The following is a 15,396-nucleotide window of genomic DNA, read 5'->3' as shown; positions in this document are numbered from 1 at the left end:
TGGTATATTTATACCTGGAAGGTGCCGAGTTTGACGTAAGGTTGGACATAAGACGTCACTAAGAACTCGCAGTTCTTTCAGGACTCCAGGAGTTCTAGGGCAAATCAATACAGAAGCAGGGGGAAATCCCGGGCTGCTGGAGGCTTGATTTTTTTAAGAACGCGTTGTGCTTTCTAGGAGTCTATGGGAGTAGCCTTGACGTATTTGGACTGCATTGGCTATGTCTTAATATGGGTATGATTCTTATGCCTATATAAGGGTATGATTTTATATAACCACATAAGGGCATGAAATCAGGAATATTTACTAGAGTCCTAGAATCATCTACAACAGCAGCCTTTGGCCCTTTGGAAGCGGGAGGGAGAGTAGTCGTTAACTTTGAGCACAGCGACCCTCCCGCTTCTCCCCAGTAGCTCAGATCTTCATGACTCCCAGAAGAGAGAGCAAGTCTGCAGAACCAATAGTGTCAATGTCTTGCTGGGGACAGAAGTGCCTCGAACCCGTTCCATAATACTCTGTAGGCGTCACCTGAAGGCAGCGCAGTGGCAGCATGCCTCACTTCACACTCCGGCCTTCAGCGGCCCATCCCCAGTGCTGCCGCCACAAGACAGCGGCCAAACCTGGCAACATACCGAATCCACTGAAGGCAGCCCAAAAGTGCCTCAAGGGCTGCCAACAATGCCATACAGGAGCAGCAGGTCACACCAGCGGGCCATCTGTTTTTGGATTGCGTAGGGCATAAAAAGAATGCTTCACAGAAAGGAGGCAGCTGGGGGTGCCGCCAACATGCGCAGTCAATGGCAGGCCTGCCCACAGCATCCGGGGGGGCCCTGAACTGCCTTGGTGCACCACTGAGGTGGGGACGTGCAAAAGGCCAAGCTGTGTTTGTAGACATCCAGGTCCCTCTGCTCACCTGAAGCCCAAGTCATTGTGCCTCCCATGAAGCGGGAAGGTCTATTGGTGCAGCGGGGTTAGCCTCATGCCAGGAGCAGCAGAGCCTCGATAAGCCCATAAACATTCCCCAGGTCTTCACATCAAGGCAGTGCTATGACAGCAGGCTGCACCGTCCGGTCCACAGCAGGACACCCCTGGCATCTCCGCCCCATGACTGCGGCTGGCGTCCCACCATCAGTTCCACAGCTGTGGGGTCATATCACTCCAGCAGGCTAATTCCGCCGCAGCCGACTACGGCAGCAACATGGTGGCAGCAGCCAGGGAGGTTGCAAGCATATGTGCCACAAGATGAACTGTGTCAACAGTTCAGGGCTGCATCAGGTACATGGCGGAGACTGCCTGTGTATCAGATGGCAGACTGGGAGCAGGATATTGTAGAACAACTGGTGTGACTTGGTGGAGCCCCGTTAGAGTACGTCTTGCATCTTGGCTGTGCTGCTACGCCCAAAGACATCACTTATGACATCTCAAATTACATCTGTAATGGCAGTGTTGTCATCAGTGATGTCACTGACCATTTCAAGAGTGATTTAATATGTGAGGTCATAAGCAGTGCATTATGGTGGGTGTAAGTTATAGTTAGCTCAGGTAACTATAACTGCTGAATTTCCCTAGTTTTGTATGAGTGAGATCTGAGCCTATATATAACATCCCTGTAACCTTTGTTTTTTTTCAGTGAATTTCTAAGGTATTTTTCATTCTATCTCTTAACTGTAACGTCCTGGAAACCATTGTTATTTTTCAGCGAATATCTAAGATTTTTTAATTCCAATTCCTAAAGACTCTTTTGTTTTTGAGTGAATTTCTAAGGTTCTTTAAATTTTATTTTCTAACTGTAACCTGTGACCTTTCAGAGTATGTGTGTGAGTGGATGTATAGGTTGATTAGTGGGTGTGTGAGGATGTATTCCTCTGTGAGTGGGTGTGTAAGTAGTTGTATGGGTCTGTAAGTGGGTGTGGAAATGGTTTTACAGGTGTGTGAGTGGTGTACAGATCAGTCAATAGATGGTAGTGGTTGTATGGATCTGTACGTGAATGTGAGAGTAGCAGAGTGGGTGTGTAAATGTATTTGTGGGAGTGCCAGTAGCTGTGTGAGTGACTGCACCAGAACGGAACCACACTTGCTACTTTATCATGCAAAGAACAAAGTTTTCAACAAATTGTTTACCTAACTGGAATACTTTCTTCTGGTTAATTACTAAGAACTACCTCATTGGTTAAATGTTCAATGCATATTCTACATTACATCTGGATAATGGACCACAGCAAATGTCTCCAGTGACCTTGTGCGCGTTTACGTAATGTAATTGTTCCTTGTGCATCTTTATCCATAAATCTTTGTTAATATATAAATTCTCCTGTAGAAAAGACAACAAGACTACAAAGAGGTAAATCTCCATCAAAAAAGGATATTTTAACTATATGAAGTAAGTGCTTCTTTGATTGGTTAAGATGTCCGCATATACAATGACATCAAGAACACTCATCACCAGCACCCTGTTTGTTTTCTCCTGCCATCTTGCGCGGCCACTTGTCTCCTCTATCATTTACCTCCCACAAGCCCGCCACCTGAGTGCAGACAGAAAGTATTATCGATGGGGCATGTGAAAAGTCTTCGGAACTTAGCAGGGTATGGGAGCACTTGGGAGCACTTGGTCTGCACCATTTCTTATTCCACCTCTCCCAGAACAGCCTCCCAAATTGAGGTGATCCCGTGATGAACTGACAGATGTGGCATCCCTGTATGGCACCCTTGGTCCACCTTACATGGGTACCTGCTCTCTGTCCTCCACTGAGCATCCCCGATCAGAAGGGTACTAGAATTAACTGTGGTGTAAATAAATATCAGAGAAATTGGAACATCTGTCTCTGAAGCGTACATTTTCAAATAATAGCTCTTAAATTTGTGGCCTCTTCTGATTGGTAATGAATAGCAGATGTGCTTTTAGTGCTGGAGTGAAGGCTCACCCCCTTGTGATCCATTCTGCCGTGGTACCTCCTTGTGTGTATGGGAAATGGGGACCCCAGGCTCCGGTGAGGTCAAAAAGGACTAGTGACTCAATGTCCAGGTAGTGTATTGTCCCACACAGCGGGATAGCAGAGGCGCTCTTAGCGCTCAGGTGATGGACCGCCCCCTGGGCTCCTTTCTGCAGTTGTGACTCCTGGCAGGTACCCTAGTGGAATATGGGATCCACTGGCACAGGGGAGGTAAAATGGGCTTGTGAACCCAAATCCATGTAGTGTATTTCCCCTCACGGCTCGAAAGCAGAGGCACTTTAGGTGCTTGGGTGATGGCACTGCTACCTTGTGCTCTGTTCTGCAGTCTTTCCTCCTGGCACATATCCTGGAGAGAAATGGGGTCCCCAACCACAGGCGTGGTCAAAAGTGGTAAGAGACCCCAAGTCCATGCACTGTATTCTCCTGCATAGCAGGATAGAAGGGGGGCTTTTAGCGCTGGGGTGATGGCCCCGTTCCCTTGGCTATGTTCTACAGTCATACATCCTGGTGCATATCCTGGATGAAAATTGGGTCCCAATCACAGGTGAGGTCAACAGGCGATAGTGACTCCAAGTCCAGGTAGTGTGGTGGGATAGCAGGGGGATTTTAGCACTGGGGTGAAAGCCCTGGCCCTATGGGTACTGTTTCAGAAGCAGCTTTAAATTTACTTGCAAGAATTGACAGGCTCTTATGGAGCCTTCTTTTAAAAATCATACACATGATAAGTATTTATTAAAAACCCCGGGGAGGTTGTGGCACCCTGGCCTGGAGGGGGGTCAGTGTCGCCACCCCATATATTTTTTAAGTTACAGCCCTGGAGAGCTGGTTGTCCCCGGGGCGCGTGTCCACGCAGCCACCATGCATTTAAGTTACCTGGGGCCTAGCCCATCTGGGGGCTTTAGTAAATGCAAGAGCAGGTGACTATGCTTGTTTTATTTTTCATTTTTCCTGTGAATACTTGAATTTTTACAATATTGCTGCAAAAAGGTTTTTTTAAGTGCTTTTTTGACCTAGTGTCATCCTTCTTGGACCCCAAGACCAAGACTTGGGGGTCCAGGGATTCCTACCTTGTCCACTTCTTTTTTTGCGGGACTCGGCTGAAGCCAAGTCCCAAGATGGCTGCCAACACTTCCTAGTTGAAGTGTTGGCAGCCAATCAGAGCTCTGCACGAGCTTGTCATTATTTGTGAGGTGTCACGATTGTAGATATGCAAATTTGAGTTTCTTTAATATCTCACATACTAATGAATGGATTTACACCAAATAACAAAAAGCACTGTCTGCAAACCAAAAGTGAGCTTTCTGCCAAATTATGTGTAATGCTGCCAAGTGGCTCGGGGTGCAGCTGTGTCTAAGGGAATTAACATGGGAAACACAATTTTTCCCCCTTTTTCTCATCTCCCTCGTGAGGATCACCCTGAAACTTTCCATGCACAGCAAGACTCACTATGCACTTTTTTGGGGGAAATTTTGTGAAGATTCATCAAACAGCGTCATACTGGCAAGTCAAAAAAACTTTTTTCTATTGAAACATGAGGCCCGATGTAGGTAATTCTAATTACCCACTTCTTAAATACCGAATCATACCGATTCGGTATTTAAGAAGTGGTAAATTAGAGGGGGGGAAATGTAGGTAATTCAGAATCGGTAAATACCGAATCGGTAAGATTCAGTATTTTCTGATTCTGTAAATACCGAATCGGTATCCCCCATTGATTCCTATGGGTCTTGAAGCCCATAGGAATCAATGTAGAATACCGAATCGGTATTTACCGATTCGGTAAATTCCGATTGTTGCAAGAGTGCAGGGGGTGTCACTTTGACACCCTCTAGCACCCCAATTCTGGACTTGTGGGCCATGTGGCACACAGACATGCCCTAAGGGCATGTCTGTGTGTCACATTGCACAGGTGTGCATGCACAGATGTGCATGCACACCTGTATTCGGTATTTTACTACCCAATAGGATTGGGTGGTAAAATACCGAGTCTTAATGCCCTGTGGCACTCTGACATGTGCCAGCTACATCTGCATTTACAGAATCAGTATTTTACTGAGTCTGTATTTACCGATACAGTAATTTTACCGATTCGGTAAATACAGAATCAGTAAAATACCGATTCTGTAAATGCATGCCCTACATCTGAAAAACATAATACCGGTCGGAAACCGCCGAATTCGGCCGTTTCCGAGCGGTATTAGGGCACCTACATCGGGCCCATGGCCCCTTGCTATAACTACCTACTAGTGACCGAAAGGTTGCAGGAATGTGATAGTTAGGAAATAGAATTTAAAAAACCTTAGAAATTCACACAAAAAAAAACAAAGCTTACAGGGTTGTTATAGTTAAGCTCAGATTTAATTCGTACAAAACCTGTGAAATTCAGCAGTTAAAGTTACCTGAGCTTATTGTAACTGTCTCCCCCGCAACATTACTTTACCCTTTGTATTTTTTCGGAAAATGTCAGGTTTTTGTCACATGAAACAGTTCTTTTTATCACACCTAGCTTAAACGTTACTATAATCTATGTTTTTTTTGGTGAATTTCATGGGTTTTTAAGTAATTTTCTTTTAACTGTATGTATGGTAGAATAACTGAATAATATATCCTGTGTGTAGACATTATTCTGAAAGGGAATTGCTTTCATACTGTAACTTAAAAGGAAAGGGTGCACCTTTTGCAAAATAGTTCTAAAAATAATGTTCGAATAATAAAACAGAGTGAAGCAACAATATTTGTGTTGAGATTATCAATCTCCTCAGTTCTTCTAAATCTCATATTGAGAAATTTTTTGAGCAAGTTCATTAATATTGTAATAGCATACTTTTCATAGCCTTTGTATGTGTTTTTACATGAAAGTTAATTATAATTCAGAAAGACAGTAATCCGTTTTTTGATACTGTATAGTGTTGTTTCATTACCTTAATCTATTTTTTAAGTGTGTGATTACGCACTAGAGTTCTATATTTAATTTTAATCTACTGTTTAGAGTTCTTTTTTACATGTTCCGTAATTATTTAACATTAATCTGTAATAAGAGAGCCATTAAAATAAGTTTGTAATATTCTTTTTATTTAAAGGTGTAGACTAACATCAGACGCTCACTGGGGTAACAAGCACAATCACCTGAGTGTACTCCAAGGGGGGTGTACTTTCTGGTCGGCTCTCATGTCTCTCTTGTGCAATTCTGCGTTTGGGATTAAGTTAAGAACAGTGTTTTCCTGTAATATTAATTCTGAACAAAGTAACAGATTACAGAAGTCGAATAGGTTAGTACGATTGTTTATGAATTGTACTTCCTGTTCAGCTCTGTACATTTAGAATTTGGTTAATAACAGTGTTTCCTTGTAATTCTGAACAAATTAAGACATTACAAATGTTCATTTGCTTGTAAAAATTATTATGAATTATTCCATGAAATATATAAATCAATAATATTTTTACAATCTCACGAGACGACCATTGGAGTCTAGCGGGAGGTCCGGGAGAGGAACCATGCCCTAAGAAAGCATTGTGATTGATTCACATGGATGTCTTTTTTTTAGACAAAGAAGATTCCACCCTTTTTGCATTATTTCACTATTGTAGACTAGACATATTTGGCTTGCTCTGCTTCCCTTTGTGCATAAAATGTCTTTATCTGGTTCAGATGAACAGTCAGTGGCTTCTACACCACCTCAGCCACCACAGCCACCCATGGAATTCTTGGTGTGGGAATTCCTTAAAATGAGGACAGGTGCCAAGAAGGTATCTGTGAAGTATATGATTTGTGAACTTTGTGGCAAAGAGTTGAGCTGGGGAAACCGAGATAAACAATACAGTGTGAGTACCAAAGGAATGTGGAGACGCCTGAGGTCTATCAATCCACAAAGGTTTGCACAGGCACAGTTGGCTTGTGCCGCAGAGGTAGACAACTCTACAGGGGCTTCAATATCTTTTGCACCAGGAGATACTGACCCTCCACAGGTTCAAACTGTGCAGATGGGCAGGTGCTTACTGCTCATGTAGATAACAACCCTCCTTAAGTAAATTAGGCAGTTTTATGCTGTTTCAGTGAGCCGATAATTTTGTCACTAAAAACAATTAGAGCTATACAGAATAGGCTTCTCCAAGGATACAAATGTCACCATCGACAGTAAGAACAACATCAGTTGTGCAGTTACATTTTTACCTGACTTTCCATCCAGTTACCGTTCCCTCTTTCTTCCAAAATATTCCATTTTTTATTTCCTCCTCCATATATTGTCTAACAGGGTACTTTTGTTTTTCAGAGCTTTTGTTTTCCATTTCCCTTCTAAAGAAAGACAAAATAAACAAAAAATGGAAAGTTACATACTGATCAATAACTGATAACAGCGATACGTCACTATATTCTCTGAATACTTTTACATTTTTCACCAACAATCACATATTAATATGTACTGTACCACTAACTTCATATTCCTTTCTCTTAAAAATTCCACACCCTCAAACACTGCTCTTTTTATCCACAATTAAATTACAAAATGTCTTCAAACATGGTTTCATAACAGTTTGCGAACTAACACATTCATATTTACATGCCTTTTCTAATAGTGAGCACAATTTCCTAATCTAGAAATACCAATATCTCTACCCCAACATCTCACAGGGGTGAAATGATTGTACTCTAATGTTCATAAAAACACTATACCTTGTACTAACAAATTGTAGATTCCTTCTGTTGTAATTTTACAAGTTCTCACTCTTTTACTTAGAACTACATACAAATTCAATATTTCATTTTTCAACACATCGTGCATAACTTTCACATCTCTCCACATTCCAATCTCTACCTCTCAAAGCTACATTAACAAATATACACTTCTAGAAACAGATTTTCACTCAGTAAACCTTGAAAAGAATAACTTTACCAACAGTAGTGCACTTACTAATACTTCTCAATTAAATTCATAAAGTATATTTTTAATTACCTGAACTAAGAGCAGTTTATTATAAGCAGCTGAAGACACCAGTATGTCACACATACAAATTCACTCACTTCTGTTGAGTATTACTCAAATAGGCTTCCTTCTCCTCCAAATCACCAAGAACAATGTGAACTATCTCTGATTGTGCACCCAATCACATCACAGCATTTCTTCAACCATATAATAATAATGATAGGTATTGGTTGAACCTTGGCCCTTTTTTTTTTTTACTTCTCCTTTTTATGATCTTGCAAGACTCTTGCAGGATCATAAAACATCTTGTAGCTGGCTCATCAATTTTCGATCAGGGTCTCACAAGCCTCTTGTGAGATTGCATGTATCCATCCAGAAAACTGCACTCCTCGAAGCTTGTGAGCTCTTGAGAGAGTCTCACTGGTTTGTGACAAAGTTGTAGGGAAAGAGTAATCCGAGGACGGAATATCCTTTGCATTGAGACCCGTCTCTCACATGACCGGTGTGTGTGTAGTAGGGTGTGGGGAGAGACTGGCCTCTCCACACAGATCTTTCTCGGATGACAGTTGAGTGTGGTAGTGTATGTGGAGGTACTGCACTTTCAACTGAGACCTTTCTCTCAGATGACAGGTATGCATAGTAGGGTGTGTGGAGAGAGACTGGCTTCCCCACTGAGACCTCTCCTTTGAGATATTTATTTACTACATTTGTATGGCGCAACAGCTACCCTGCGGTTTCCCGGCGCCTTGGATTTATATTAGCTGATCTGAAGAACCGTGGACACTATTGGTTAAACAACCATGCTTTGACTCCCTTTCGGAATTGGAGATATCTTGTTTCATGACGAAGATTGAGTGGAAGTGAGTTCCACAGGAAAGGCGCCATGTAGGTGAAAGAGCGTCCACCCAAACGTGCCCGTTTGTATCTAGGGACAACAAATTTAGCCTGAGACAGGGAATGAAGGTTCCGGGAAGGGATATATTTCTGAACCAGCTTACATAGATATGTAGGAGCTTCCTTCTTGTCAATCCGAAACATGTAACCGAGTGCTTTAAATTTCACTCTGTTCGCTATTTTCAGCCAGTGTAATTTTTTTTAATGCTCCGTCATGCTTGTGCGCCCAGGAAGACTGAGGAGCAGCCTGGCTGCAGCATTTTGTATGACCTGAAGTCTATTAGTGATGTTTTTGTTTGCTCCTAGGTAAAGGATGTTTCCGTAGTCCAATCTAGAACCTATCAGGGCCTGTACAACTGTTCTCTGTGCCCCTTCCGGGAGTTGCCACAAAATTTTCCTCAGCCATTTAGGATTACAAAACATGTTGAGGCCGTTTTGGCAGTTTGTGGTTGCATTGACAGCTTGTCATGAATTATTACCCCTAGGTTGCGAGCAGATGGTACAGCAACCGGGGTCGGGCCCATTTCTACTGGCCAATGGGAGGGGCCCCACAGATCCTTATGATTACCTAAGAGGAGCAGTTCTGTTTTTTTCCCATTCAATTTTAATTTCTTAGAGTCCAGCCAGTCTGCCATTCTCAAGAGGCCAGAGCGAAGGGGAGAGGTAGTAGATTTGTCGGTGGCTGTTAGGGAGAACACAAGTTGTGTATCGTCCGCATATAAATAAATAGTGAGGCCCATTTCCTCTGCAATTGCGGCTAGAGGGGTAATGTAAATATTGAACAGCAGCGGACTCAGTATGGAACCCTGTGGTACCCCGTGGATGGTATCCAAGATATCGGTGGAGTTATTTTTGGAGAACACCTGGAATTTCCGATGTAAAAGGAATTGTTCCAGCCATCTCAGCACTTTCCCTCTTATTCCTATATCCTCTAGCGCCTGCACCAGGGTATTGTGGGAGATCGTATCGAAGGCAGCACTCAAATCTAAAAGAATGAGTGCTGCCGTACCGCCGTTGTCCAATTCTTTGCGGATAGCTTCTGTGACCCCAAGAAGAGTGGACTCTGTGGAGTGACCTTTTCTGAACCCTGACTGGGAGGGATGCAGAAGGTTATTATTATTTACAAAGTCTGCTAACTGTTGATTCACATGTTTTTCTAAGATTTTTGAGTACATTGGTAGTAGCGATGTTGGACGGTAATTGGATAGAACCTCTGGGTCGCCATTTGCCTTTTTTAGCAGGGGGACTACCATAGCATGTTTCCACTCAGTGGGAACCACAGCTTCTTCTAAGGAGGCGTTAAACATAGATCTGATCACATCCAAAATGAAAGGATCCAATTGTTTTAGGATAAATGCTGGAATTGGGTCCTGTGGTGAGCCCGATCTGATGCTGTCTAAAATTTTTACAAAAGTCGAGTTATCTAGAGGTAACCACCTGAACAGTGCTGTCTCATGTGGATTCTCTCTGATCTCTCTTTCACTAGGAATAGAGGTTGTCGCTGACGTAACTACTTCATTCTTAGTTTTGCTAAAATTGGAGTAGATTTTGGTTATTTTATCATTAAAAAAGTTGGCTATGCGGTTACATTGCAAGCGAGATAAGGACGGGGGTTCTGATTGAAGATCTACTCCTGCAAGGTCTTTTAGAACTTTGAAAAGAGTGCCAGAATTTTTTGTGCTCCTAGAATGGTGTTTTTAGCGTAGTTACCTTTAGCTATTTTACAGGACAGGTGGTATTCATTAAGCACTTTTTTATATAATTCCTTCATGGCTGGAGCGTAGTCTCTTCTCCATTGTCTCTCTAATTTTTTACATTTACTTTTTTCTTCCCTTAATTCCTCTGAGAACCATGGAACTGGAGGGTGGCATGATTTTTGTTTGTTCAAGGTGAGTGGGACTATAGTGTTTGCAGCATTGGCTAGCCAGCTATTGATCTCTTGGTGGTCCCTAAATGTGAGCTCATTAAAGACAATGTCAGGGCTAGTGCGAATGATCTGTGTATTAAGGTCGTTTAAATCCACTTTTCGCCAATTCCTGGACCAGAGCTCCGGTCTAATCTGGTTTGTTGTAGTGGGGACCCATATTTTAAAAGGATTTAAATAGTGATCAGACCAGGGAATGAGTAGTGCGGGCTCACATTTTATGCGGTCAAAATTAGCAAATACTGGGTCTAGTAGGTGACCTGCAGTATGCGTGGGGCCACTATTCCACAGATGGACATTCAATGCTTCCAAATCCGAGAGAAAGTTGAGGATCATGGGACAGCTACGATCCTCCAGATGTAAATTAAGATCTCCAAGAATTGAAAAAGTAGATGCTTCCATTAACAGTGGGGCAAGTACCTCAGAGAGGGCTGCCACCCAATCCCCGGCCGCCCCTGGTGGGCGATAGATCAGAATACCAGTGAAAGTGATGTTCTGAGTTAAAGTGAGTTTAAAAAGACCAGCTTCGCAGTTGGTCAGATCAACATCCTCCTATTTGCATAGAAATGTTTTTTTAAAATAACACCGATGCCGCCCCCGCCTTGATTTAGACGTTTTTTTGTAACTATGGCGTAGTCTGGTGGAAGGGCAGTGACAATATCTGGCCCGGAGCCTGATGTCAGGTTTGCATAGTCAGGCGGGTGTGTGGGGAGTGAAGAGCCTCTCCACTGGAACCTCTTTCTCAGATGATGGAAATGTGTAGTAAGATGTGTGGAGAAAGGCTGATCTCTTTGCTGATACATCTCTCTCTCTCTGATGATGGATTTGCTTAGTAGTGAGTTGAGGGGGGCTACCCTTTCCTCTCAGACCTCTCTCTCAGATGATGGGTCTGTGTAGTAGAGTACTTCCAGACCTCTCACCACAGATAACAGGTTTGGGTAATAGGGTGGGGAGGGACTGGGCTCTCCTTTCAGACCTCTCTCTCAGATGACGCATGTGCATAGTAGGATGTGGGAAGGGTCTGCCTCTCCTTTCAGTTCTCTCTCTCAGAGTACAGGTGTGTGTAGTAGACTGTGGAGAATGACTAACCTCTCCTTTCAGACATCTCACTTATATGACGGGTGTGCATGGTAGGTAAAGTGGATAAGCCTTAACTCTTCTCACAACTCTTCTCAAACCAATGACCATAAATAGTAGAATCTGATAAACACAATTTTCATCAAGACTCCTTCCTACATTAACAAGTGTGCTTAGCAGGGTGTCTTTAAGTACCACCTCATGGTCAGCAGAACTCAGTCCCACACACACACACATGCCAAAACCTCTGCTTAGTCAATGACAATCAACTCACCATGACCACACAAGTCAATGCGGTCACTGCCTCCTGCTTCTACACCTTGAAAATGTTGAACAAAATCTTCAATTGGGTCCCTTCTAGCACCTGCAGAACCTTAACCCAAGTCCTCATCACAAGAAAATTGGACTACAACAACACCCTATACACTGGAATCAGCACAAAACTGAGCAGGCATCTCCATACCATACAGAAATCAGCAGCCACACTCAAACTTTATAAATAAATAAATAAATAAGCTACTATACGGCACACACATAAACCCACACCTCAGATAGCTCTACTGGCTTCCAATACCCAAATATGGTTAGTTTTAAACTCTTTATGCACACCTTTAGACTATTACACGACACGGGACTAACCTATCTCCAGAACAGCATATCATTACACAAACCCATAATGTCATTTTTCCTGACGTAAGCTCCCAATGCAAAGAAATAAGTTATGGAACCTTTTGCTGTTACATTTGGAGCTGCTGTTAGCTGGTTGTTGCCTTGAATTACATGTAATGAGATTTATCAGAGTGCACATTTACCCGAAGGCATCAAGGCGCTAAACACTAGGTAGTGCAGCTGAGAAGAGGACCGCATTGATTATATGTGTTATGTCTGTAGGATTACCGATTTAAGAGACAAGCTTTCAGTGCTTTTCTAAAGCAAGCATGGGTTTCCATGCTAGAGACCTGCTGAGGAAGAAAGATCCATACCTTGGCAGTAGCAACGGAGAAGGCTATACCTCCCCATATTGCCTTCCTAAATTTAAGTGTAACCACCAAACTTTGATTGCCGAATCAAGATGTCTGGTGGGGACATTGAAATGGAACATAACTCTCATTGCTCTAGAGCACGAGCTATGTAAAGCCTTATGAGCAAGGCATAAAGCTTTAAACGAAATGCGCTTTTGTATGGGTAGCCAGTGCAGCTTGATTCATTTGGCTGATACTGGCTGGTATTTAAGGATGGCTTGGATTAGTCTTGCTGATGCATTTTGGACTGTTTGCATCTCGGTCAAAGCCGACATGTTGATACCAAGATGGAGCATACTACAGTAGTTAAGTCAAGATGATGTGCCAGCACAACCTGTTTACACACCGATGTTGGAATGAAGGCAAAAACTTTGTGAAGAATCCTAATGCTGCAGAAACAGGTGGAGACACTGCAGTTCACCTGCTGATCAGAGGTCACCTTAGGTCTAGATTCACACCTGGGGCCTCATTTATGAGAAATGATGCATCGCTGCGTGAAAGCAGCGATGCGTCACTTCTCAGTGCGCACTCCTTACGACATTCCTGATGCGTCATATTTAATGTATGACGCATCATGTCGCAAGGAGTTACAGATACGTCAGTATTTCTGACGTATCTGTATGCGCAAAAGTGACGCATTGCTGGAGTGTGTCACAAAAGTGACGCAACTCCAGCAATGCGTCCTTTCACATGGGGCAAGCCCCATGTGAAAGGGCCTGCGTCAGTCTTACGCCTGCTGTGAGGCAGGCGCAAGATTTTGACGCAACATCGTCCTAAAAGTGACGCAGTGAAATCTCATAGATTTCACTGCGTCACTTCTACAACCCTTCCTTGCGTCAATACGCCCCCCCTTGCATACATTCTACCTGGCGCAGGTATAATGTGGCGCAGGGGTTTACAAAGTGACGCATCTACCTAGATGCGTCACTTTGTAAATATGGCGCAACAAGGCGGATTTTTTACGCCACTGGTGCGTCACAAAAAGTGACGCACCAGTGGCGTAAAAGTGATGCACAGCCTCATAAATGAGGCCCCTAGATTTTTTGCGGAGTCGGGATCGGCCATGATCCCAGCATCTCTGGCCACTAATTGGAAGACTAATTACCATAAATTAGGAGCTCTGTCTAGTCTCCATTTAACTTTAAGCAGTTATCTCTCATCCACTTAGCCACCATCTTCGTAGAGTTGTTGAAGTTGGCTGAAACTGACTCATTGTCTTTAGTGATAGAGACAATCATTTGGGTATCATTGGCATATGACCGTGTCTGTAGTCCAAATGCCTGGATCAGTTTTGCTAGTGGCGATACATACATATTAGATAAGGTTGGACTCAGGAAAGATACCGGAGGAACCCCACATGGCAGGGTAAAAGTCTGACTTGAATTGGTTGATTGTCTCCATCTGCGATCTATCTGTGAGAAAGCATCTTAATAGGTCTAGTATGGATCCTTTAATTTATAGATTCTGAAGTCGACCTATCATAATTGAGGGGGAGATGGTATCCAAAGCGACCAACAAGTCCACTAGGATTAGCACAGCAGACTGACCCATATCAACCTTTGATCTAATACTGTCCATGGCTGCAACCAATGCCGTTTGCATACCAAGGTTGCTCCTAAATCTTTAGCTCGCCTTATGAAAAAAGTAGCCATGGTTTTATTTTACACGCTGTTCTGTTCCTCAATGGCAGTCATAGTCAAACTATTGCAATTTATAACATTTAAATGTATAGGTACCATCATCCAGTTATCTTTTCTGATGAACAAGCACATTATTAAATCTCATAGGCCAGTTTCACTTCTTTGTACCAAGCTTTTACAACATGCTACAGCTACTACAGATTTGCAGAGGTGCCTGCAAAACAAAAAAAGTGCACAAGATAGGCTCAATGTACTCATTAGTCCCTGTGGAAGCTGTAGTCAGGATCGGCAATGTCTTGCTAGGTTTAGAAGTCAATCAAAGTCGTTTCGCTTCAAACAAACCTTTTATTGCTGATTCCGATCCTCTTCATTGACGTTTGCTGGCTTGAATGCAAATATATAGAGAACCTGAAAAGTTAAGCTTCCCAGAACACAGACAGTAATTCGATGTTCTTAAGGGGCCACGTTAGGTGCTGCTGGATGCCGCGTTTCCCAAATACCAAGGCATCCTAGTTTTGATTTCCAGTCAGCCTATATTCTACAAACCTACACGTCCCATTGTTCTATTTCACTCCTACTGGTTCTTATTCATCTCTGCTGTCTTCCAATGTCAAAGTTTCATTACACTTGGGTACCTATTCCTTTCCTGCATCTACTGTCTTGCTCTGGGTCAAAATGTGGGGATGAAAATTATGTTTTAGTACCAAAATTGTGAGCTGGTACCCACCACCTGCAACTACTGGCTCAAATTATGCACTGACTAGGCTTCATGTTGTCTACACACTTTAATTAGGAAGAAACAGTGCTAGGAATTGATAGCATTAGAAGTAGTTGCACAAGTTCAAATGATCTGCTCTCCTTGCTAGCAACCATCCTAGCTGACTCACAGACAGTGTTACAACAAAAATATATTTTTGGCAAACACAGCTAAACATAGACATAACTATTGTGTGGCTAAAAGGATCA

Source organism: Lissotriton vulgaris, chromosome 10, assembly GCF_964263255.1.
Source record: "Lissotriton vulgaris chromosome 10, aLisVul1.2, whole genome shotgun sequence".
In the NCBI taxonomy this organism is placed as follows: domain Eukaryota; kingdom Metazoa; phylum Chordata; class Amphibia; order Caudata; family Salamandridae; genus Lissotriton; species Lissotriton vulgaris.
The sequence above is the reverse complement of the archived record's forward strand: the minus strand, read 5'-3'. Positions refer to the sequence as shown.